Here is a 23,726-nt window from a genome sequence, read left to right as displayed (position 1 = left end):
TTAACTTTGCCGGGTATGATATTTTTGGCCGGAACCCCAGTTCTTTTCCTCCTTGATATGTAGTGTTCCAACACCTGTGGTCCTTTAGTGTCTCCACTGCTAGGCCTTGTGTGTTCTAATTGTGTCATCATTATATTTAAATTGTTTTTTCTTGTTGCTCTTAACATTTTATCCTTAAGCTGGGGGTTTCAGAATTTGACTATAATGTTGCTATGAGTTTTCCTCATAGGATCTCTTTCAAGTGGTGATCAATGGACTTTTCTATTTCTACTTTCCCCCCCTTGTTCTAATGCTTCAGGACAATTTTTAAAAATTATTTCTTGTATTATTGCATCAAGATACTTTTTTGATCATGCTTTCAAGTAGTCCAATTATTATGTTTCCTCTTCTTAATCTGTTCTCTAGATCAGTTGTTTTTCTTATAATATGTTTCACTTTTTCTTCATTTTTTTTCATTTTTTGTATTTTGTTTAATTATTTCTTGATCTCTTATAACTTTGCTGGCTTCTCCTTCCCCTATTCTAATTTTCAAGGTGTCATTTTCTTCCTTAAGATTATGGATCTCCTTTTCTACTTGGTTGACTTTCTTTTCATAATCTTGTTTTTCTTGGATTGTTCTTCTTTTTTAGTTTTTCCTCAATCTTTCTCATTTAATTTTTAAAGTCTTTTTTAAGTTCTTTCATAAATTCTTTTTGGATAGGTGACTATTTGACATTACTCTTTGGGGTAGAAAAGGATTTCTTTGCTCCAATATCCTCCTCTGAAGATGAACTGTCTTCTCTATTCCCATAGTAACTTTCTGTGATTGGATCTCTTCTCCTTTGCTTGTGCTTTTTGTTGTAGTAATAGCTTAATTTTTGTAATCACCTCTAGTCCTTGGGTATGGGGGTTGGTGCCCCAGGTCTTTAGTTCTCCTCTCTAGCCTAGAACCAAAGCCAAACCTCCAGCTTCCTATAAGTGCCCAGAGCCAGGGGTGTTCCACCCCACTGCTTCTGCACTCACTGGACTTGTGCTGGTTCCTTCTTGCCCTGCAACTCTCTGCAGCACAGCTGGGTCTGTTAGCAGAATCCCTGGATCTTCCATGGCTCAGAAACCCAACACCCCTCACTATCCCAGGGGGGGAAAGTTCCTGTGGCTGGGGCCCAGACAGCCACCAAACCCAGCTAACCCGAGGGCTTGGCACTTATTGTTAACAGGACCCCTAGCTTGGAGATGTTCACTCTTCACAGGGAAGAAACCTCCTCCTGGGATTGATCTTCCTTCCTTCCTTCCTTCCTTCCTTCCTTCCTTCCTTCCTTCCTTCCTTCCTTCCTTCCTTCCTTCCTTCCTTCCTTCCTTCCTTCCTTCCTTCCTTCCTTCCTTCCTTCCTTCCTCTCTCTCTCTCTCTCTCTCTCTCTCTTCTTCGCTCTCTCTCTCTCTCTCTCTCTCTCTCTCTCTCTCTCTCTCTCTCTCTCTCTCTCTCTCTCTCTCTCTCTCTCTCTCTCTCTCTCTCTCTCTCTTTCTTTTCTTTTCATTGATAATTTATTTATTTTTAGTTTTCGACATTCACTTCCATAAGATTTTTACTTTCAAATTTCTTCCCCTCGCACTCCTCCCCCTCCCAAGACAGCATGCAATCTGATATAGGTTCTACTTATCCATTCATATTAAGCATATTTTCCCATTAGTCATGATGTAAGGAACAATTAGAACTAATGGGAGGAACCATGAGAATAAAGCAATAAAACAAAACAACGAAGGAAAAAGAGAGCAAATAGTATGCTTCCATCTACATTCAACTCTGTAGTTCTTTCTCTGGACGTGGATTGGAATTTCTATCGTGAGTCTTTTGGAGTTGTCTTAGAGTCTTGCATTGTTGTGAAGAGCCAAGTCTATCAACGTCAGTCATCGCACAATGTGGCTGTTACTTTGTACAACGTTCTGGGTTCTGCTCACTTCACTCAGCATCAGTTCATATAAGCCTTTCCAGGTTTTTATGAAGTCCACCTGCTCATCATTTCTTATGGAACAATACTATTCCATTACATTCATATATCACAACTTGTTCAGCCATTCCCCTATTGATGGGCATCCCCTCAATTTCCAATTCTTTGCCACAACAAAAAGAGTTGCTATAAATATTTTTGTACATGTGAGTCCTTTTCCTGTTTTCATGATCTCATTGGGATACAGACCTTGAAATGGTATTGCTAGGTCAAAGGGTATGCACAATTTTATAGCCCTTTAGGCATAGTTCCAAATTGCTCTCCAAAATGATTCTATTATTTCACAACTCCACCAACAATGCATTAGTGTTCCAATTTTCCTACATCTTCTCAACATTTATTATTGTACTGTTTTGTCATATTAGCCAATCTCATAGATATGATATAGTACCTCAGAGTCATTTTGATTTGTATTTCTTTAATCAATAGTGATTTCTGATTCTTATTTATTTTTACTCCCTCCCCCATTTTATTTGCCCTGGTGCACTATTTTATATCTTTTGTGGAGTAGCTTGGAATTTTCTGACCTACTCCACCATCTTCCCAGAATCCTCTGGGCTTCTAGCATTCTTTACTTCTCTCCCTGATTACTCCCTTCTTGTGTTGAATCCTGGTAGGACCTCAGAACCAATCAATCTTCTCATGAACCTGGAGGCAAACTCTTGTAGGTGTAGCTAATGATCAACATTGACCTCTACCAGCCTCCTATAATTAAAATATTCAGGAGTTTCCTCTGAGTCCCTTTCATCCCACACAGAAAAAAAAAGTCTTCTGAAAAATCTTCATTGGCTTCCTGCTACCACAGGGAGGCTTCAAACTTCTTTGCCTTGGCATTTAAAATTCATCATCATGTGGCTTTATCTTATTCTCATGGCCCTACCTCATATCAGTCCCTTCAACATATTCCTGGTTGTTGTAAGATTATATAGAACAAAGTCAATTCTCTAACTTAAGTGAAACATAACAGTGGTTTACTCTTATGTGAAATTTTATCCAGGAGCTTGAATCATTTTGTTATGCCATGTGATTTTGTTGGGAGATATGTCATAAGATTAAAGACTGAAGACAGTTTTGTTTAGCAGAGGAAAATCCCTCTTTAACAGAGCTTTTAGTTAACTATAATTTTTTAGCTTTGGTTAGAAAGAGGCAATTACAAGAAACTAAATGATGATCAAGATTTATTAGAAAACCAGTAATTTACAGGAAATGCCTTGGGGTCACTACACATTCAGTTCCAGCTGTTATACTTTCTATAGCAAGTCTTATACAATGAAAATTAATACTCACAATCATGACTTTGAGGCTCTTCTGTAGTCTAAATGACATGAACTTAATGAGGCATGGAAAGAGATTTTGTATATATTATAAAGAGATATTAAACAATAGAAGTTGAAACAAAAAAATCAACTCCCTCATTCCTTGAATAATCTGCTAATCAAGAATTAGCTACATTTGCAGAATTTACAGTACATTGAATTACTGTAGACTAAACCCAAATGATTATTCTTGCGAATATTATTTCAATCCATTAAAAATTGAGCCTTTGCTTTGTGCAAGGCATTTTCTAAATATATGGGAGCATACACAGATGAGGCAATATGGTTGTAGGTAGAAGGGACTAGAAGCTAGGGAGACCTGGAATTGAATTCTTCTGGCTTCCCCCCCACCCATCCTCATTGTTCTTGACCTTTTGGCAGCATTTGACTCTGTTGATCATCTCTTCCTTACAGATAGTCTCCTTTCTAAGTTTTTACAATACTGCTCTCTCCTGGTTCTCCGCTAATCTGACTGCTCATCTAGTATTACAGAATCGTAGAATATGTGGAAAGAACCTTTAGAATTCATTGAATGGGGAGGAGGCTGGATAGTCAGACCTATGCTATTTTAGCAGGTAAATGGAAGATTGATTAGCTTTGGGAGAGACTTGATTAAGGGAGGTCAATCAAAAGGCAACTATTACAATCTTTCAAGCAGAGACAATGAAAGCCTGCACCAGGGTAGTGGTTATATAAGTTGATAGAAAAGGCCATTTATGGGAGATGTGAAGGTGATAAACAGATGGGATATATGGGGTGAATATGAGTGGGGAAGGAAAGAAATGTGCATTTATTAAGCCCCTATTATGTGCCAGGCACTGTGCTGTGCTTTACAAATAATTTATTTGATCTTCACATCAATCCCGGGAGGTAGATACTATTATTTATACACATTTTATAGTTGAGGAAACTGAGACAGATAGAGGTTAATTAAGCGAATTGCCCAGGGTTACATAGATAGTAGGTGTTCGAGTCCAAAATTAAAGTCAGATTTTTCTGACTCCAGATCCAATGATGTACCACCTACCTGTCCTGAGTGAGCAATAAAATATGACACTGAGGTTGTGAACCTGGATGATTGGGAGTATGGTGGTGCTACCTTAACAGTACTATGTGCAACTTCAAAAGAGGCATAATATCAGATTTGGAAAGCTATTGTCCAGGCCTAGAATGTACTCCCTCTCCACGTTTGCTATTTGGAAACTGTTGTTTCTTTCCAGTCTCAGAGTAAATACTACTTTTTATATGAATGAATAAAGCAGCTATTAAGCATTTACTATATGCAAAACACTATACTAAATGGTGACATTACAAATGGGGAAGACAAGGAGCTCACATTCGAACAGAAACACTACATTTGCAAAGTTTCAGCTGCAAGTCAGATGGAAAAATCCCATGGTTCTCAATGTACAATGACAAAGCTAATATAATGCTTCTTTTTTTTAATGTCACTTTTCAAGGTCACTATTCATAGGGCTCTTGGGTTCAGGGTCCTGGGATTTCCTTTTCAGAGTCTGAAGGGAGATAATAGTTTCACTGGACTGGCACCTGAAACCTTTTTTGATCTCCCCAGCTTCTAGTGCCCCCTTTCCACATTGCCTTGAATTTGTTTTGTGTATGTTGTGTCTATGCTTGTTTCTGCATTTGTTGTCTTACTTTATATGCTCGAGCTCCTTTAGGGCAGGTACCTTTTTTTTCCCTTCATATTCTCAGCCCCTAGCATAGTGACTAGTAATGAATGCTGCTTAAATGCTTTTTGATTGATTGATTGAGATAAAATGTAGTTATTTTATCTTCCTGTACAATTAAATTTTAAAGAATAATAGCAAGGTAGCAACTTGTCTTAGGGCCATTTATTTCTCATCTTTGTGGAAAAAATAAGAAGAATGAAATGAGTGAGGATAATAATAATAGCTCACATTGAGTTATGATAGCCTAACATTAATAGGAAGCTTCCCATCTGTCATCTGTGGCTATCTGATGAATGTGAATATAAACATATAAAAGACAAGATGTTTGAAATCATTGCATATTATCTAACACCAGAGAGCTTAATTCTTTCAAAAGCTTTCTACAGTTAACTTTTACTTTTTAAGGTAGCAGTAGATGACTATATATATTCTCTAAATGATTCTTTAATAACACATTTGGTTTTTGTTATAGATTATGATTTCTCTATTGAAGTTGTAAATCAAGAATAATAAATGCTTCCTGACTTTTTGATATACTTAATTGCTCTAAGAAGATTTCCTCTTGTAGCATTGTTAAGAACACCAATGTTTCATGTGTAGGTGTGGCTATATGATTTTTAAAAGCTAATTTTAATTGTTATTTTTTGGTTTTACATGACCTTCATTTTACAATATCCTTTCCCTTCACACAGAGAGTCATTTTTAAAAATAAGGAACAAAAAGGAGGAAAATTCATTTCAGCAAAACTAATTAATGGAGGAATCAAGTCCAATAGTGTATGAAGTATTTCATATCCATAGTTCCTCTTCACCCTTCTGTAAAGAAGCTAAGGTGGTGCATTCTCATATTATTTCCTTAGAGACAACCTTGGTCATTACAATTGCAGTGCTCAATTTTGATAGTTCTTCCCATTTACATTGTTGCATTAGTGTATATTCTCTTATTCTGCTTGCTTCACTTTTTACCAGTTCATATGTCTTCCTATGCTTGCATGTTTCTTTACAGATTCATCATTTCTCATAGTATTGCAATATTCCATTTCATTCATGTACCACAGTTTGTTCAGTTACCCCCACTTTAAGGGCGTGTACTTTGTTTCTCCTTCTTTACTAGGACAAGAAACCTGCATATATTTTAAAATTCACTCGCTAGAAGTTAGATGGGAGGATTGGGATAACTTTAAACATTTTACTAAATGTTTAAAATGTTTGCTAAATGTTTACTAAGAATATCCTCTTCATTTTGGTAAAGTTGTTGCTGCTGTCAATTCTGCCTTTCAAATTTCAATTCAACAAATGATTATTACTGTGCTCAATTCTGGGGTTACAAAGACAAAAACAAAAGTCTTTAAACTTAAGGGATTTAGTCCTGAGTAGAACTGTAACTATGGTAGGATGACCTGGAATTTTCACTTGAATGGTAGGATTTGCCCAACTACTGAAAGCGCTTGAACTTTTCTAAGGAAAAAAGGTAAGGGCAGAGTCTGGTGATGAGGCAGAGACAGAACTATGCACCTTTAGTGGAAGACAGAATAGTTGAGAGTAGAGTAGCAGTTCGACTGCCTTTGGTCAGTTGGGGAAAGCAGACCAAGGATGAGTCTAGATGAGCTTAATTCTGTCCTCTGCTAGGGAATGGAAGAGATAGTTTCCTTCAGGATCTTCTCCATAAATGCATATATATATCTACATGCATATGCATATACACATATACATGTGTATATATAACATACTCCCACACATATATGAACGTATATGTCACCACACACACACACACACACACACACACACACAGTCTGTCTCAGCTACTCTTCCTGACTTCGTCATCTTTATGTCACTTACAAAATTTGTTATACGTGATGTCTATGCCTTCATATAATTTGTTGATAAGAATATGAACAGAATAAGGTCACTGGAACACTCTACTAGAAATCTCCATCCAAGCTGGCTTTGACCCATTCATGGTTACTCCAGGTTCAGTCAGTGAATTAATTCCACAGTCTCTGAAAATATACTATCATCTAATCCATATCTTCAACTTTTTCACGAAAAACATGAACAAACATGCAATGCTTTCCTGAAATCAAAGTGTACTATTTTAATGGCAGTGATTGCTAAAAAGTATTCCATGTCAGTTTCAATAGGTATGCTATGAGCCTTTCACATTCCCCAGCTCTTGCCCCTAATTGCAGTTTGTTAACTGCTTTTCCTGGCCTGGCATTGGGAATGTCACAGTAGCAACTCTATCTTCCAGTGCGGCAAAGCTATAGGCTTCACTAGTAGCCCTGGGAAAGTAAAGGAAGAAGAGGGTAAAAAGGACATATAGCATGGGAAGGAAGAATGGCAAAGACTGAAGGCTTAGGTAATATGTCTATAAGCCTGAATACCTGTGAACCTTTCTTTATTGCTGTGTTAAACAGGCAGTGTGTCATAGTGTCTCATAATAGAGTCTTGTGCTATGAGGGACAAAAAAAAATATTTCAAAACCACTAGTTTGTGATATTACTCTACCAGCTGAATAATCTCGTGACAGAAGGAAATGAAGTCATTCTAGCATGACCTGTTGGCTAATAACCAACATGGCTTCATCAAAATCATAATTTCCTTTTTCTTAGTGGTCACAAACCATCTCTTTAATAGAAAATTTTAGAATTTTACCGGGAGTAGCTCAAGGGTCCATAGTTTGAAGAGTTCATTTTCTACCACTTAAAGAGAAAAGGGAGGGAGGGAGGAAGAAGAGGAGGAGGAGGAGAGACAGAGAATTTTTTTTCCCTTCAGTCCTTTAGTGGCTCTCTTTCATGATGGTTTTTCATAAATCACTCACCATGGTTCAATACCCGTGTTACTCAACTCATAGAAGACTCTGAAATATACAGTTCAAGGTATGATTCCCTAAGTGCCCTTTAGCAGGGAGGCACTCACCAGCAATATTCCACTCTTCTTCTGACTTAAATCAATGGATGATCTATTTCTTAATGACACCTATGGATTATTAATCCTTGAAGCACAAGAAGCAGTTTTTCCTGCGTTGGGTATCATTCTCCCCTTTTGGGTAAGGCCTGATAATTGATTCTAAATGTTCAACAGTTCTCTTCCCTTCCTTTGTTCTTTTAGTGTCCAATCTCCTGTTATTATTTCCTTCTACCTCTTCAGATTCCTGTATTTCTCCTATATTTTCCAACTATCTGAAGTGCTTGCTCCATTCTTTTAATGCATTCTCAATTATTCTTGCTAATATGGAGAGCAAAGACGTGTTCCTCCAACCCTTTCATATTCTCTTATATTAAGGAGTACATCATGCACTGTACCCATAGCTAGCTGTTACTTGTCAAAGCTGACCTTGCTCTCCATACTTGCAGAAAATTAAAACATTGCTCTTAACTCTCATGGCAGACAGCACCAAATTATGTATTTGTCATATGTGTTTGTTATATTGGATGCCTAATCACTGGGGCCTCCTGAGAAAGGCATTATTTCTAATAACTTCAGAGCCTTTTCTTGTGATGTAAAGATAATTTACTTAGCTGCCTTTGATATAGAGTGAGCATATTCCTGCCAAACCTCTAACACAAACAGAAGGTTCCCTGACTGTTGTCAGCAAGAAGGTATCAAATGAAAATCAAATTTCTATGTGCTATAAAATATTTTGGGGATCTGAAAATGACCCATGGTTTTGAGGAACACACTCCAAGTCTTTGGCCAGGCATTGTTTGAGCCCTGTTGCTAGAATAACTGAAAAAGAATTAGCAGATGTGTGAATTGGGAATGGTTTTGAGGTGAAGGCAATGGTAATATGTCGAAGGCCATGGAGTGATGAGAATACAAATCCTGCCACATATGATCATCCTGTGATTGGTCCTGACCTCTTTGCTATACTATTGTTCTCTCCATATCTATCCCTTTTTCTCTGGTTTTCTTGTAATGATTCCTGAAATGACCTTGTTGCAAAAACCTTGTTTCTGTTTCCCTTTCCACCTTTTCTTCTTCCCCTGCCTTCAATCCCCTCATGTAAATCAAATTGGATAATTTGGTCTTCACCAAGGCCCTTCCTAGCATTAATGATTTTTTCATATGAGACTTTTCATGGAGGAAATGTTCTGATCTGCTGGAGAGAGTGTATTTGGAGTTAGAATTACTAGGCTCAAATCCTGGCTTTGCCACTTACTACTTTTGTGACCTTGGGTAAATCACTAATTTTTTTTTGGGTCTCAGTTTCCTCATTTGTATGTTCAGAGGGTTAGATTTAATAATCTGTAATATTCTCTAAATTCTAAATCTATTACTCTGTGTTCCTTAGCTGCCCTCACAGGCCCTATAAAAGCCACCTCCAAAGTGATTTAATTAAAAACCTGCTGGTATTTGGTGTATCTGTAAGTCAGATCCACATGGCTTTGTCTTCCTCATTCCTTAATCCTGACTCTTGTCTAGCTTTTGTACTCATTTCCTTCTCTTGCTCTTTTTGTAAAAGGGGGAAAATAAACCTACTAAAAGAACATAATAAATAATGTTTACATTTCAGAAAACCATCTCTTTCACTGAAAGCAAGTGCAAGCAACTTTCCATGACTAAGCAAAGATTTAAGGGTATTGCAGCTGAAGGCTTCATTTAAATTATGTGCTTTTTTGTAAAATATATTTTAGTTTTATATATGATTTTATAACCCATCAGATCCACAAGTGTTTACTTTTTAGTTTCAAAACTTCTTCTCCCCCTCCAAACGAATACATCAACAATATTATAGTAAAGAGTGTTGTTACTATGAATTTTCAACTTATATTGTCCTCTTGCTATTCACCATATAGCTAGCATCATCAGGTAAAATTATTGGTTCTGTTCTATCTGGCATTGTGGTGAGTTAGAACATTGGATGATGAATCAGATGCTCTGCTCCATATCAGCTTTGTGGTCCACAGCCAAATTCAACATGTGTTTGTTAACCATCTAGTATTTCTGGTTGCTGTCACCTAGAAATAGTAGGTGGTTAATAAATGGCACCAAGGCTAAGACAGAAACAAAACTGTTACAGCCCTCAAGGGGTTTATATTCATTATAATAAGCATTTAAGCTTTTTGTGGTTCCGCTTTCTTGTCTGCAGATCAGACCTAAAATTTCAGGGGCAAAGTTAGACTTGAGATAAGAAATCATTCTTATTAACTGGAATAATCCAGTAGGAGAATGGAGTGCCTTGAGAGACTGGGGGAGGGGTCCCCCTCAATGAATGACTTAAAAAAGCTGGATGATAACTTATTAAAGATGCTGTAGATAAGATTCTTCTTCAGATATGGGTTGGATTAAATAACCTCTGAGATTTTGTGAACACTTGATTTACCTGAATTGAAGATACTGAGAGAATTGAAAGAGCAATGGATAAGAAACCATTCTGAAAGCTATAATATACTGTATCACTGCAATATAATAATGTTGTTGATATTCAGTTTTTTACATATGTTTGTTTTCTTTTTATGAAGACTATTGAAAAGTGTTATGTATATACACATATGTACATATATGTATATGAACACAATATAATTTTAACACAGTATAATTTTAAAAGCTTTATAACAAGTTTTTGGAAGTTCCTCTCCCTTAGGAAGATTCTTACATCTGAAGTCGAAGAAATATGTTTTAAAGAAGAAATAGATTTTCAGATAGTCAGTTTAGGTTGATTTCCTTATGCTCTATAACCTTGCTGTATTCTTAACTTCTGGAAAACAAATTGGCTGAAAATATAGGCAGGTCTTCCATCTCTTCTCATCTCTATCGCCAGATTACATTATGGCCTTGGCTATCTCACTTGACCTTTTGAGGTGTTTCAATCAGCAAAATAGGGACAATTATACTTTCCTATAATTATATCTTATAAAAAATGAACCTACATAAAATAGAAACACATAAAATGAGTTTCTTGGAAGAAAATCAGCCAAACTGTAAAGCTTATAATAAGTATTATAACATTATTTCTGTTCCTTTAGGTGGGCAATAAATATTTGTTCTACATGTTTTTTTTTAACATGAAAACTTGTTTTGATTTTTTACTAATGCAGGATTTCAGTGAACACAGGCAAAAAACGTGAAGCTGGAGAATACTCCATAGAACGTTATTGCAAATTCTGTTCAATTGTTCATATACGATATTAACACTTTACTAAGATACTTTTTTTGTATTTTTTCTATGTGTGCTGTATTTTTATATCTAGCATTTTTCACTTAAAATTAGAGTGCCTGATATATGCACATCCAGAGGGAATTTCAAGTTCATGTTAAGCTAATGAATATCCCTTTTAGGCTTGGTGTCTTAGGAACAAAAATCATAAGCTTTTCAGGTGTGGCTTCTTTGTAACCAAGCAATGCAGATGGAGTAAAGAGGAGGAAACAGATCATTGAAATATATCATCATCTAACTCTAAGTCTTGTAATTTTTTTGTTGTTGTTCAGTTGTTTCAGTCCTGTAAGACTCTTCATGACCTGATTTAGGGTTTTCTTGGCAATGATACTAGAGTGGTTTGGCATTTTCTTCTCCAGCTCATTTTACAAATGAAGAAACTGAGGTAAACAGGGTTAAATGACTTGCCTAGGTCACACAGCTAATGAGTGTCTGAGGCTGGATTTGAACTCAAGTCTTCCTGACTTCAGGCCCAGCGCTCTTCATACTGCACCGTCTAACTTCCCCCTACTTATAATATAGGAGATTTAAAAAATGTGTATATCCCAGCATATTCTATGTATGTGAATCTCCTCCTTGTTCATCCTTCAGCCAAACATTTGAGAAAAAAAAGATTTTATAAAGCTAGCTCATAAAGAGGGAAAGGAAAACAACAGGGAAAGCTGAGAATTGTTCTTTAATTAATTGATCTATTCAGACCTCTTAGAATGACATTTTCAAGGTAAAGCTGCGACTTCCAGTATGTCTGTCTATAGAGTTCAAGTAATATATCTCAGTACCTGTATCATCAGTTTGAAGACTTAAAATTGAACCCATTTTTGGCTTAAAAAGCATTTTCTTAAATGGAGGGTGAAATGTTACAATTCTGAGATGGCTGATTTGAGTTTAAATTTTTTTTTTAGTGAAAAATTTATAATATCATTACTACTGGGTGAAATGAGGTTGAACACAGAAAATTCCAACCAAGCAAAGGAAGTTATTTTTTTTAATTGCATATGGCAAGTGTACCTTAAATAATTGGTACTATAAGCATTTAAAATGAGGCAAATGATGAGTTTCATTGATAATGGCTTCAAATAGGACTAGTACTTTTAAATATATTATTTGTAATTATTATTATGTTTACATGGTAAACACAGAAATAATCAAACGGCAATTTGAAGTTGGTTGTAGGGAGTCTGATGTTTCTGTCAAGAGATTGTTCTGTGATAATTCTTGAGTTGTTATTCATCCAAGAATACTGAGATGCTGAGACATTTGATACAAATGGACTCAAATTATCTGTCTGAGAAGTATTTAGAACTTGTTTCAAAAGGCATTTATATATTAACCTCCATTTCCAAAATAATTCTTGATAAGAGAGAGTCTAACCCATCCACAATAATGTTGTCTTTGTTCTTCAGTGTATGACCCAGGGGCAAAAATCATAGTTGGGATCTCTTGCCCAGACTTGGCTTGATGGTGTCCTCTTCTGATATCTAATTAGAAACATATTTACTCCTTTGACTGGATACCCCAAATGGAAGTAGAAAATGACTCTGGTTATTTTCTCAAGCCTGGTTCCAGAAAACAAGACACCATTTCTTGATCGCAGACTCAAGGGTTGTCTCACATTGATAGAGAGAAAACCTGTCTTCTCTGCCTTCACCAATAATTTTGCAGACTTCCCAGTGAATGCTCTGAATGGAATGTCTTTTTCATTGGTCAGAATTGTGTCTTAGGAAGATTGCTTAGTGTCCTTACCAAGGAGCAACTTTTCTTGGCTTCAGTTTCTTTTTCAGTGCAATGAAGAGATTATGCTATAAATTCTCCAAAGTCCCTTTCAGCTCTGACATTTTATGATGGCAACATAAGACACAGGGGAAGATCAGTTTTACGCTAAGGCTACCCACTGAAATTCTGGTGGCTCCAAGCTCCCAGAAAAGTGACTTTCTTTGGCAAGCATGAACATCTCAGACACATAGGCCAATGTCTGTTTTTGATCCTGACAATATTTATTGAAGAATTTAGCTATTAATATGTACACAGTGAAGCTATGTGATCTGAATTGAAAATGATCCAGCTTAAACATCCGTTAGTGGGAGCAGAGAATGCACCAACCATTAGAAGTGTGTGCTTGTGCTGGGACTGGTGGTCTTCATCTGTCTCTCTCTAGAAATATAACTATTAACCTTGTAACAAAAGTGTTTTATCATTCAGTCATTGTGCCCTCAGAATTCAATTGATTTCCCCAAACATTTGTTGTGTTTACTAAGTACAAGACTACCGGGGATATGAGGACAGATGACACAAGCTCCCTTTCAAATAGTTTACAGTTTAATGGAAGGAAAGAGATAAACATAAATAACTTTGACATAAGGGATATTGAGATAAATAAAACGGAGAAGACCAGGTAAAGAGCTATATAAAATTTGAGGAGGGAGGGGTCATGATCAGAGAAGACCAGAGAAGGTTTGATTAAAGAGGTTTTGCCTGTTTGGGGCCTTCAAGCAAGAGATGGATATAAACAGATGGAGATAGTGGTAAATAGTCCTGTTCAGGCCAGGGGGATGGTACAAGTAATTCCTCTGAAAGAAAAGGCAGGAAGAGGGCAGGGGACAAAGAGTATCCAATAGTCAATTTAAATGTTTCATCTTGTATCAAACATTAATAGAAATGAAAGTCAATTATCTGTTATGAACTACCTTGTTTTGAAATAACTTCTATGAGATCTGGTCTACAATATATAGTCATAGATCAAGAAATATGGTAGGTCTTGATGACCAATGGACACTTTTAGAGTAATTCACTATAATTCGTTTTGGTATAGGCAAAACACTGCCATAGCTTCTTTTTAAAATATTTCTTTTTTAATATGTACTTAATCACTGACAAAAACAAGTATTTCAGTATATAAAAAGAAACAAAAAGGATTGTATATAAAAATGTGAATTTCTTTTATTTATGGATTTTTCAAAGTACAATTAAATTTGATCCTAACAGCTAACAGTTAAATTTAACCTTTGTAAAGTGGTTTCTATGCATTACCTCCTTTGGTCCTCACAATAATCCTATGAGGTAGATAGTATTTTCATCACAATTATCATTTTTTTTTAGAGATAAGGATATTGAGCTGAGAGAGGTTAAGGAATTTGGCCAGGGTAACACAGCTGGTAAGCAGAATGTAAGTTCAGGTCTTCCTCACTCTGAGTCCAGTGCTCTTTTCATTATGACCACTACCTGTCTCTCAAATTTGACAAGATATGAACAAATTTCCCTGTTTGTGTCCTCTTCTGATTTTTAATATTTGTTTTTTTCTATGCATTTTTAAACATTCTGTTAATATCAGGATATGTTTTAACGATAAAAGATGTGGGCCATCTATCCACTGTAATCAGGATTTGGAACCTTTGATTATATGTTTCTTTTTTATACAGTTTTGTATTTGAACTAAATCCCTGGGTACACATCTCTTTTATCTGGATAAATTTAGTTTTTTTTTTTCCTTCACCTTGGAAAAAACTCTAGAAGTGCCAAATACAGGGAGTTTTAGAATAGCAGCCATTGAATATTGCTTATCATAGACTGCAAGTTGTAATTGTAAAATGAGAGAAGTTACATTGGTTTATTGGAATATGCTTTGGTTTGTAGCCTGTAATAAGCACCATAAAATCTGTAATGGGAGGTGGAGGGGAGCCTTAGCTCAGCAGTGACAATTGAAGTTCATTTTTTGTTAATATCTTTTCTTTAAAAAATGAAAAAATTTAATGAATCCTCACAAACAATTGAAAATAGATACTCATCTTAACTATTTCCTTTTCACTCCTGTGGGGATAATTCAGAGCTCTATACATTTGCTTCTTTGCACATCTCTCTTCTCTGATGATTCTTTTTATGATATTTACTCCTGGAGAGAAGATAGTTGCCTGCAGCTCAGTATAGAGGAAAATGGATCTAGAGATGCAAACATAAATGTGTTGCATAGCCAAACCTTTATATATATATGTTGTATAATATGGTATCTAGTCCCAGTTTGGAACATGGTAGGTTTTAAATGTTCAGTTGCTGTTTAATAGCCCCCCCCTTTTTAAAAAAAGAAGTTCAATTTTTCATCATTAATCAAAAGGACCTGCCACTTATACATTAACTTTGTCCCCCTTTCCCTCCCTCTCCCCGTTAATTTGATGTCTATCGTCTCATAGTTTCCCGCAGATTGCTATATGGTAATTTTCTTCTAACTGATCCTCTAGTCATCCCCATTAGAGTTCAGTTAATACAAAATGACACAGCAGAGAGTTATTATCTCTTCTAAATGCTGAGCTCATTCTGCTTGCCTAATGCTGCTTTATTAGCTTCTGCTTGTTCAGATAGATTTTTCCCTAATTTTTAAAACATTTTATTTAAATTTTTGAGTTCCAAATTCTGTTCCTCCCTTTTTCCCTTCCTTTTCCCCTCCCTGAGATGGTAAGCAATCAGATATACGTTATACATGTGCAATTGTGTAAAACATTTCCATTTTAGCGAATTTTTATACAAGAAGACTCAAATAAAAGAAAAACATGAAAGAAGTGAAAAATAGCATGGTTCAGTGTGTTCTCAATCAATATCAGTTCTTTCTCTGGAGGAGGATGGTATGCTTTATCATTAGTCTTTTGGGATTGTCTTGGATCATTGTATTGCTGAGAATAGCTGTCATTCAGAGTTCTTCACTGAATGATATTGCTGTTACTATGTACAGTGTTCTCCTGTTTCTATTCACTTCACTGTGCTTCAATTCACTTAAGTCTTTCTAGGTTTTTCTGAAATCATCCTGCTTGTCATTTCTTAGAGCACAATAGCATTCCATTACAATCATATGCCACAGCTTATTTAGCTATTCCCCAATTGATGGGCATCCCTTTGATTTCCAGTTTCACCACAAAAAGAGTTCCTACAAATATTTTTGCACAAAAGGTCCTTTCCCCTTTTTTATGCCTTTGGGGTATAGACCTAGCAGTGATATTGCACAATTTTATAGCCCTTGGGCATAGTTTCACATTGCTCTCCAGAATAGTTAGATCAGTTCACAACTCCACCAACAATGCATTAGTTTCCCAATTTTCCTGCATCCCTTCTGACATACATTTTCCTTTTTTTTTTTTTTTATCATATCAACCACTCTGATAGGTGTGAGGTGGTCCCTGAGAATTTTCTCTGATCAATAGTGATTTGGAATATTTTTTTCATATGACTACACATGGCTTTGATTTCTTTGAACACTGCCTATTCATATTCTTTGACCATTTATCAATTTTGGAATGACTTGTATTTTTATGAATTTTACTCAGTTCTTTATACATTTGAGAAATAAGGCCTTTATCAGAGATACTTGTTGCAAAACACCCCCCGCCCAGTTTTCTGCTTTCCTTATAATGCTGGTTGCATTGGTTTTGTTTGTGCAAAACCTTTTAAATTATACATGCTCAAAATGATCCATTTTACATTTTGTAAGGTTCTCTATATCTTCTTTGGTCCTAAATTCTTCCTTTATTTATAAATCTGACAGATAAAATCCATGCTCTCTTAATTTGCTTATGGTGTCACCATTATGGCTAAATCATGTATCCGTTTTGACCTTATCTTGGTATACAGTGTGAGATGTTGTTCTACACCTAGTTTCTGCTATACTATTTTCTAGTTTCCCAAGCAGGTTTTGTGAAATAATGAGTTCCCCCTCACCCCAAGCTTGGATCTTTGGGTTTATCATATATTAGATTACTATGGTCATTTACTATAATGTAATTTGTACCTAATCTATTTCACTGATCCACCACTCTATTTATTAACCAGTATCAGATTATTTTGATAATTACCACTTTATAATACAGTCTGAGATCTGGTACAACTAGACCATCTTCTTTTGCATTTTTTTCATTAATTTCCTTGATATTCCTGAACTTTTATTCTTCCAGATGAACTTTGTTATTATTTTTTTTCTAGCTCTATAAAATAATTTTTTTATAGTTTGGTATGGCACTGAATAAACAAATTAATTAATTAGTAGAATTGTCATTTTTATTATATTGGCTCAGCCTATCCATGAGCAATTAATATTTTCCCAATTGTTTAGTTCTGACTTTATTTGTGTGAAAAGCATTTTATAGTTGTGTTCATATAGTTCCTGGCTTTGTCTTGGCAGATAGACTCCCAAGTATTTTATCTTGTCTACAGCTATTTTAAATTGAATTTCTATTTCTTGCTATTGGAATCTGTTGGTAATATATATACATACACACACACACACACACACACACACACACATATATACATATACATATATATACACACATACATATATATACATATATATATATGGTGATGCTTCATGTGGGTTTGTTTTGAATCCTATGACTTTGCTACAGTTGTTAATTATTTCAAATAGTTTTTTAGTCGATTCTCTAGGATTATCTTAGTATATCATCACATCATTTGCAAAAAGTGACAGTTTTTTTCTTCATTGCCTATTTAATTCTTTAAATTTCTTTTTCTTCTGTTATTGCTATAGCCAATATTTCTACTACAATATTAAACACTAGAGGTGATAATGGGTATCCTTGTTTCACTCCTGATTATATTGGGAAGACTTCTAACTTATCTCCATTACAGATAATGCTTGCTGATGATTTTAGATAAATATTACTTATCATTTTAAGGAAAACTCCATCTATCCTATGTTCTTTAGTATTTTTAAGAGAAAATGGGTTTTGTTTTTTGTCAAAGGCTTTTTCTGCATCTCGAGATAATCATATGATTTCTGTTGGCTTTGTTATTGATATGGCCAATTACGCTGATTGTTTTCCTAATATTGAACCAGCCCTGTATTCCTGGCATAAATCCCACCCAGTCATAGTGTGTGATCCTTATGTAATCTCTTCACTAATATTTTATTTAAAATTTCTGCATCAATATTCATTAGGGAAATTGGTCTATAACTTTCTTTCTCTCTTTTGGCTCTTCCTGATTTGGGTATCAGCACCATATTTGTGTCATAAAAGGAATTTAGTAAGACTCCTTTGCCTATTTTCCCAAAGAGTTTATATAGTATTGGGATTAATTGTTCTTTAAATGTTCGGTAGAATTCACTTGTGAATCCATGTGGTCCTGATAATTTTTTCATAGGAAGTTCATTTTTTAAAACTGGGTTAAGTATTTTATTTCTTCTGTTAATCTGGTAATTTATATTTTTGTAAATATTCATTTATTCAATTTTGATTGTCAAATTTATTGGTATGTAATTATGCAGAACAGCTGCTAACAATTGTCTTAATTTTCTATTCATTGGTGATGAGTTCATCTCTTTCATTTTTGATGCTAGTTAATTTAGTTTTCTTCATTCCTTTTTGAATAAAAATAACCAATGATTTATCCATTTTATTGTTTTTTTTCATAAAACCAGCTTCTTGTTTTATTTATTAGTTCAATGGCTTTCTTACTTTCAATTTTATTAATCTCTCCTTTGATTTTCAGGATTTTCAATTTGGTGTTTAATTGGGGATTTTTAATTTGTTCTTTTTCTAGTTTTGTTTAGTTGTATGCTCAATTCATTGATCTGCTTTTTCTCTATTTTAGCAATGTAAGCAATTAGAGATATAAAATTTCCCCTAAGTACCTTTGGCTATATCCCATAAATTTTGGTATATTGTCTCATTCTTATCATTTTCTTTAATTAAATTATTTATCATTTCTATGATTTATTCTTTGACCACTTGCTTTTTTTAAGATTAGATTATTTAGTTTTGAATTAATACTTAATCTCTTCCATTGTCCATTGTTGAATATAATTTTTATTGCATTATGATCTGAAAAGGATACAATTACTATTTCTGCTTTTCTACATTTGTTTATAAGGTGTTAATATCTTAATTCATATTTTTGTGCAGGTGCCATGTACTGCTGAGAAAAAGTATATTCCTTTCTATTCCTATTCAATGTTTTCCAGAGATCTATTTATCTAACTTTTCTAGAATTCTAGTCACCTCCTTCTTTCTTGTTTATTTTTTTTGTTAAATTTATCTAGTTCTGAGAGGGGGGAGGTTGAGGTTCCCCACTAGTATAGTTTTATTATCTTTTTCCTCCTGTAACTCGTTCAACTTCTTCAAAAATTTAGATGCCATACCATTTGGTACATATATGTTTAATATTGATACAGTACCTTTCAATAACATATAGCTTCCTTGTCTCTTTTAATTAGATCTATTTTTGCTTTTGCTTTGTCTGAGATCATGATTGCTACCCCTGCTTTCTTTGCTACAGCTGAAGCATAACAGATTCTGATCCAGCACCTTACCTTTAGCCTGTGTGTATCTTTCTTCTTCAAATGTGTTTCCTATAAACAAATTCTGGTTTTTAATACATTCTGCTATCCACTTCTGTTTTATGGGTGAGTTCATCCCATTCACATTTATAGTTACAACTGTGTGTTTCCCTCCATGCTATTTTTTACTTGTTTATCCCCCACCTTTTATCCCTCACCCATTCCCTACTCACTACTGTTTTACTTCCAATCACTGCCTTCCCCTATATACTTTCCCTTTGATCAGTTCCCCCTCCCTCTTCTGTTATGCCTCTCCCTTTTTATTTCCTTATAGGGTAAGATAGATTTCTATATCCAACAGAGTTTATGTTATTCCGTCTTTGAGCCAATTTTGATGAGAGTAAGGTTTAGGCTTTGCCTGACACTCCTCCTCCATCTTCCCCTCCATTATAATAGCTCTTTCATGCTTCTTTTATGTGTAATAATTTACCCCATTCAATCTCCTCCCTTCTTTTTCCAGTGTAATTTTCTTTCTCACCTTTTTATTCATTCATTCATTCATTCATTCATTCATTCATTTATTTGTTTGTTTGTTTATTTATTTATTGAGTGTCATCCCATCAAAGTCACCTTATATCCACATCCCTTGTTGCATGTATTCCTTCAAATTGCTCTTATAGTATTGAAGTTGAGTTATAATTATCTTGCCATATTGAAATATAAACAGTTTCACATTATTGAACTTATATTTTCTCTTTCTTTCTTATTTTATTACCTTTTTTATATTTCCCTTGAGTCTTCTATTTGGTGGTTAATTTTTTAAAATGTGGAATGCTTCATGAATTTGCATGTCATCCTTATGCCGGGGCCATGCTAACTTTCTCTGTGTCGTTCCAGTTTTAGTATGTGCATTGCTGACACAAGTACTCAGACTCATTTTAAGATGATGCTTTTAAGTTATATTCCCTGGAACTTGTCTTGATTTGCACTATCAGTTCTACTTTCAAACTCTTATTACACTTTATCCCTTTGTCTCCATTGCTCTGATTCTGCAACATGCCTGAGGCTGAGTTTACTGTGGAAACCATTGTGCAAATGCCAAGATTAATAACCTTCCATCTGGCTTTTCATACTTCAGAGTCTGAATTACTCCCCTCTTTTCTAGTGTTCACTTTTCTATCCTATCTGCTTGTTACCAAATATGAGGGAATTTGGATCTCTAAGGTATTAGAGCAAGGCATTAATTTGGTTAATTAGTGTATACACACATATAGACATATGTGTTTAGTATAATTACTGTTATATGACATATACGTATATATACATATATACATTCATAGATTAAGAGCTGGAAAACACCTTAGAGGTCATCTAATACAACCTTCACATTTTACAAGTGATAGAACTCAGGCTACATCATTAATAAATGTGAGAATTGGAATATGGACCCAGGTCCTCTAATATCAGATCCAGTACTCTTTTTACTGCCTCTTGCTATTCAACCATTTGGATAATGAAAAAAGAAATTATTAAGTACTTCCTATGTGTCGAGAACCATGAAATGAAATTTATTTTTTTGGGGGGGGATTACCATCATGTAACTCACCTGATTCTCTGTATTAAGTAATGGATCTCACTTATGAGATCTCACTTATGAGATCTCACTCATGAGGTAACTTGTCGCTATCTGTGTTTATGGAACAAAATAAGGTTCACTCTGTGGATTTGTATACTAAAAATTTATAAGCACATATCCATTCTCCTCTCATGACTGACTGTTGTGGGAAAAATAATTGTCAGAAATAGAGTAACTTGTGGATTAAATAAATAATGAAAAAGCTTTAGTCTTTGTTAAAGATAGTCTAAAATCATTCTCTAGCTTCATCCACAACAAGTAGGATTATTGGACCATTGAATTGAAGGTTCAGAGGGAGAGGGGAGGGACTTAGACATAATTTAATCTAAATGCCTTCATTTTAAAGATGAGCCAGAACTTTGCTAAAGGTTCTACAGGTAGGAAGTGAGAAAACAGGAACTCAGAGCCAAGTCCTCTGACTCTAGAACCAGTGTTTATTCTGTTGCACTGTTTAAGTGTTGACCTTGTTCAATTGTTGACAAGAGAAATGAATATGAAGTGAACCACTTTATCCTGGAATATGTAATGTTTACTTAGTCATAGAGTTGGGAATTCATGGTGGATCCTTGATGGAGGGTTATCTAGTCTCTTCCTAAACATGTCCACTACCCAGAATTCTGTGCCAAGTTTAATGTTAACTCTTTATTATTATGATCATGATTTTAAATTAAAGCCAGCCAGGTGGCACAAGGAATAGAATTCTTCACTTGGCCTCAGGAAGACTGGGTTCAAATCTGGCATGAGACACTTAGTAGTTGTATGATCCTAGGCAAGTCACTTACCCTCCACCTGCTTCAATTTCCTCATCTATAAAATATATTTCATAATAGTGTCTACTTTTTAGATTGTTTTAAGGATATTTATAAAGGACTTTGCAAACCTTAAAATGCTATATAAATCCTAGTTAACAACAATAATAAATAGTTCTAGTGTAACACTACAATCTATCTCCTTATAACTTCTGTCCATTCATTTTATATCTTTCTTTTTGAACAATATGGAATCATTGCTTTTTCCATATGACAGAAATATAAATATTTTGAGGACAGCTAGCATGACCCTTCTAATTTCTTTTCCTTTTCCAGACTAAACACTTCCCTTTCTTCGATTGCTCTTCATTTGAAAAGTTTTCTAGCTTTTTCGTCTGTTCTAGTTCTCTTTCTCTAGATTTGCTCATCTATTCTTATGTGCTTCTTAATGGTTTTGGAATAAGTCATATAATCAGGCTGGCTGGATCCAGTACACATTTATGCAATCTAATCTCAACTGGGCTCTCACTGAAGCAAGACAATCCTTTTTACTACTCCCTAATTGACTGTTGCCACCCTACAACAACTATTCTATACTTTTTCTTCTTTTCTCGTCTTCTTCAGCACCCATCCCCCTTCCTCTCAGTAGAGCAGTCCCACTTATGCTTTTCCTAGCAAAACAGAGATAACTAAAGAGCTTCCTTTTCTCTCCTTTACACATTTTATAGCCCTTTGACATCTTCCTCATATCTTCCTTTGCTTTAGTCTCTGATGAAGAAGTGGCATTTCTTCTTAACAAGGTCACCCTATCTACTTGATCCTAGCCCACCCATCTTCTTCAGTAGCTTGTTTCCATATTTATCCATCACTTATTCTACTTTCTCATCTTCAATCTCACTCTGTTAGAATGCCCTGGCTTTACCTGACCCTATCATTCCCTTAAACTACTGTTCATAGGTACATATACACCCGTGTCTCTCTCTCTCTGTGTGTGTGTGTGTGTGTGTATGTATGTGTGTGTGTAGAGAAAGATAGATATCTATATCTATATGTATCTGTATGCATAGATATATCTCCTTTTCACTGTCAAATTCTCCCAGCAACTGTCTATACTTGCTGTCTCCACTTCCTTCACTTTTACTCATCTCATAATCTGGCTGCAGTTTATTACTCTTCTTTATGCATTCTCCTTCATTTTAGCCAAACTAGCTCATATGACATTCCACCTCTTGTCTCTATTCTTTACATAGTCTGTCCTCCATGTCCAGAGTACATGTCCCTCCCATCTCTACTTCTTAGTATCTAAAAAGGAAATAGCATTACTTCAGAATGATCAGTTTTTAAGGAATCCCTGCTGGAAATAAATATTTGTTCATTTTGAGTGGATCCTAATAGACAACCATCCTACTGAGCCTGACTCTGGGATATGAGAGGCAGTGTATTATAGTGGATTGAATGCTGAACTTTGAGTCAGGCTGACCTGGTTTTAAATCCTGCCTCACACATGTACTAGTTGTGTGACCCTCTTCAAGTCATTTACCCTCTGTTGAGGTTTCTGTTTCTTCCTCTGTAAAATGGAAGTATTGGAGTCAGTGACTCTTAAGGTCTGTCAAAACTTGACATGAAGTGCTGGTCCCATGAATTACTCAGGTCCAGTCAGGAGTGATTCACAATACATGATGTTTATTGTAAAAACAGGTGTAAATGCCTAGGGGCAAGGATGGTGTTGGGCAAGACTATGGGAGTGGTTTTCCAAGAATTGTCCATGCTTATAGGGGTGCAGGATCACCCCATTAAGGTTACTGGATCTTTGCTCCTTTTGGGCAGAACCAGATGAGCTCACCCATCCTTCCAGTGAGTCAGCACTGGTGACTAATGTGGCTGATTTGCTCTGGCTAAGACTGGCTGACCAGTGGAC

General features: G+C 35.3%; 1 protein-coding gene and 1 non-coding gene across 3 annotated transcripts in view; one reads left to right on the top strand and one right to left on the bottom strand.

Annotated features, from left to right (window-relative positions):
- Positions 1-23,726, top strand: part of DLGAP2 (DLG associated protein 2) — a 1,185,476-nt gene that overhangs the window by 168,949 nt on the left and 992,801 nt on the right. The gene's annotated exons all lie outside the window — the stretch shown is intronic.
- Positions 20,244-20,350, bottom strand: LOC144455998 (U6 spliceosomal RNA). The gene has a single exon (XR_013484909.1). It is a non-coding gene; the product is annotated as a U6 spliceosomal RNA (small nuclear RNA).

The sequence above is a fragment of the Phascolarctos cinereus genome, unplaced genomic scaffold (assembly GCF_003287225.1).
Source record: "Phascolarctos cinereus isolate Bilbo 61053 unplaced genomic scaffold, phaCin_HiC Scaffold_2;HRSCAF=192, whole genome shotgun sequence".
In the NCBI taxonomy this organism is placed as follows: Eukaryota; Metazoa; Chordata; class Mammalia; order Diprotodontia; family Phascolarctidae; genus Phascolarctos; species Phascolarctos cinereus.
Note: the sequence above shows the minus strand (reverse complement) of the source record. Positions and strands in the feature narration are given on the sequence as shown.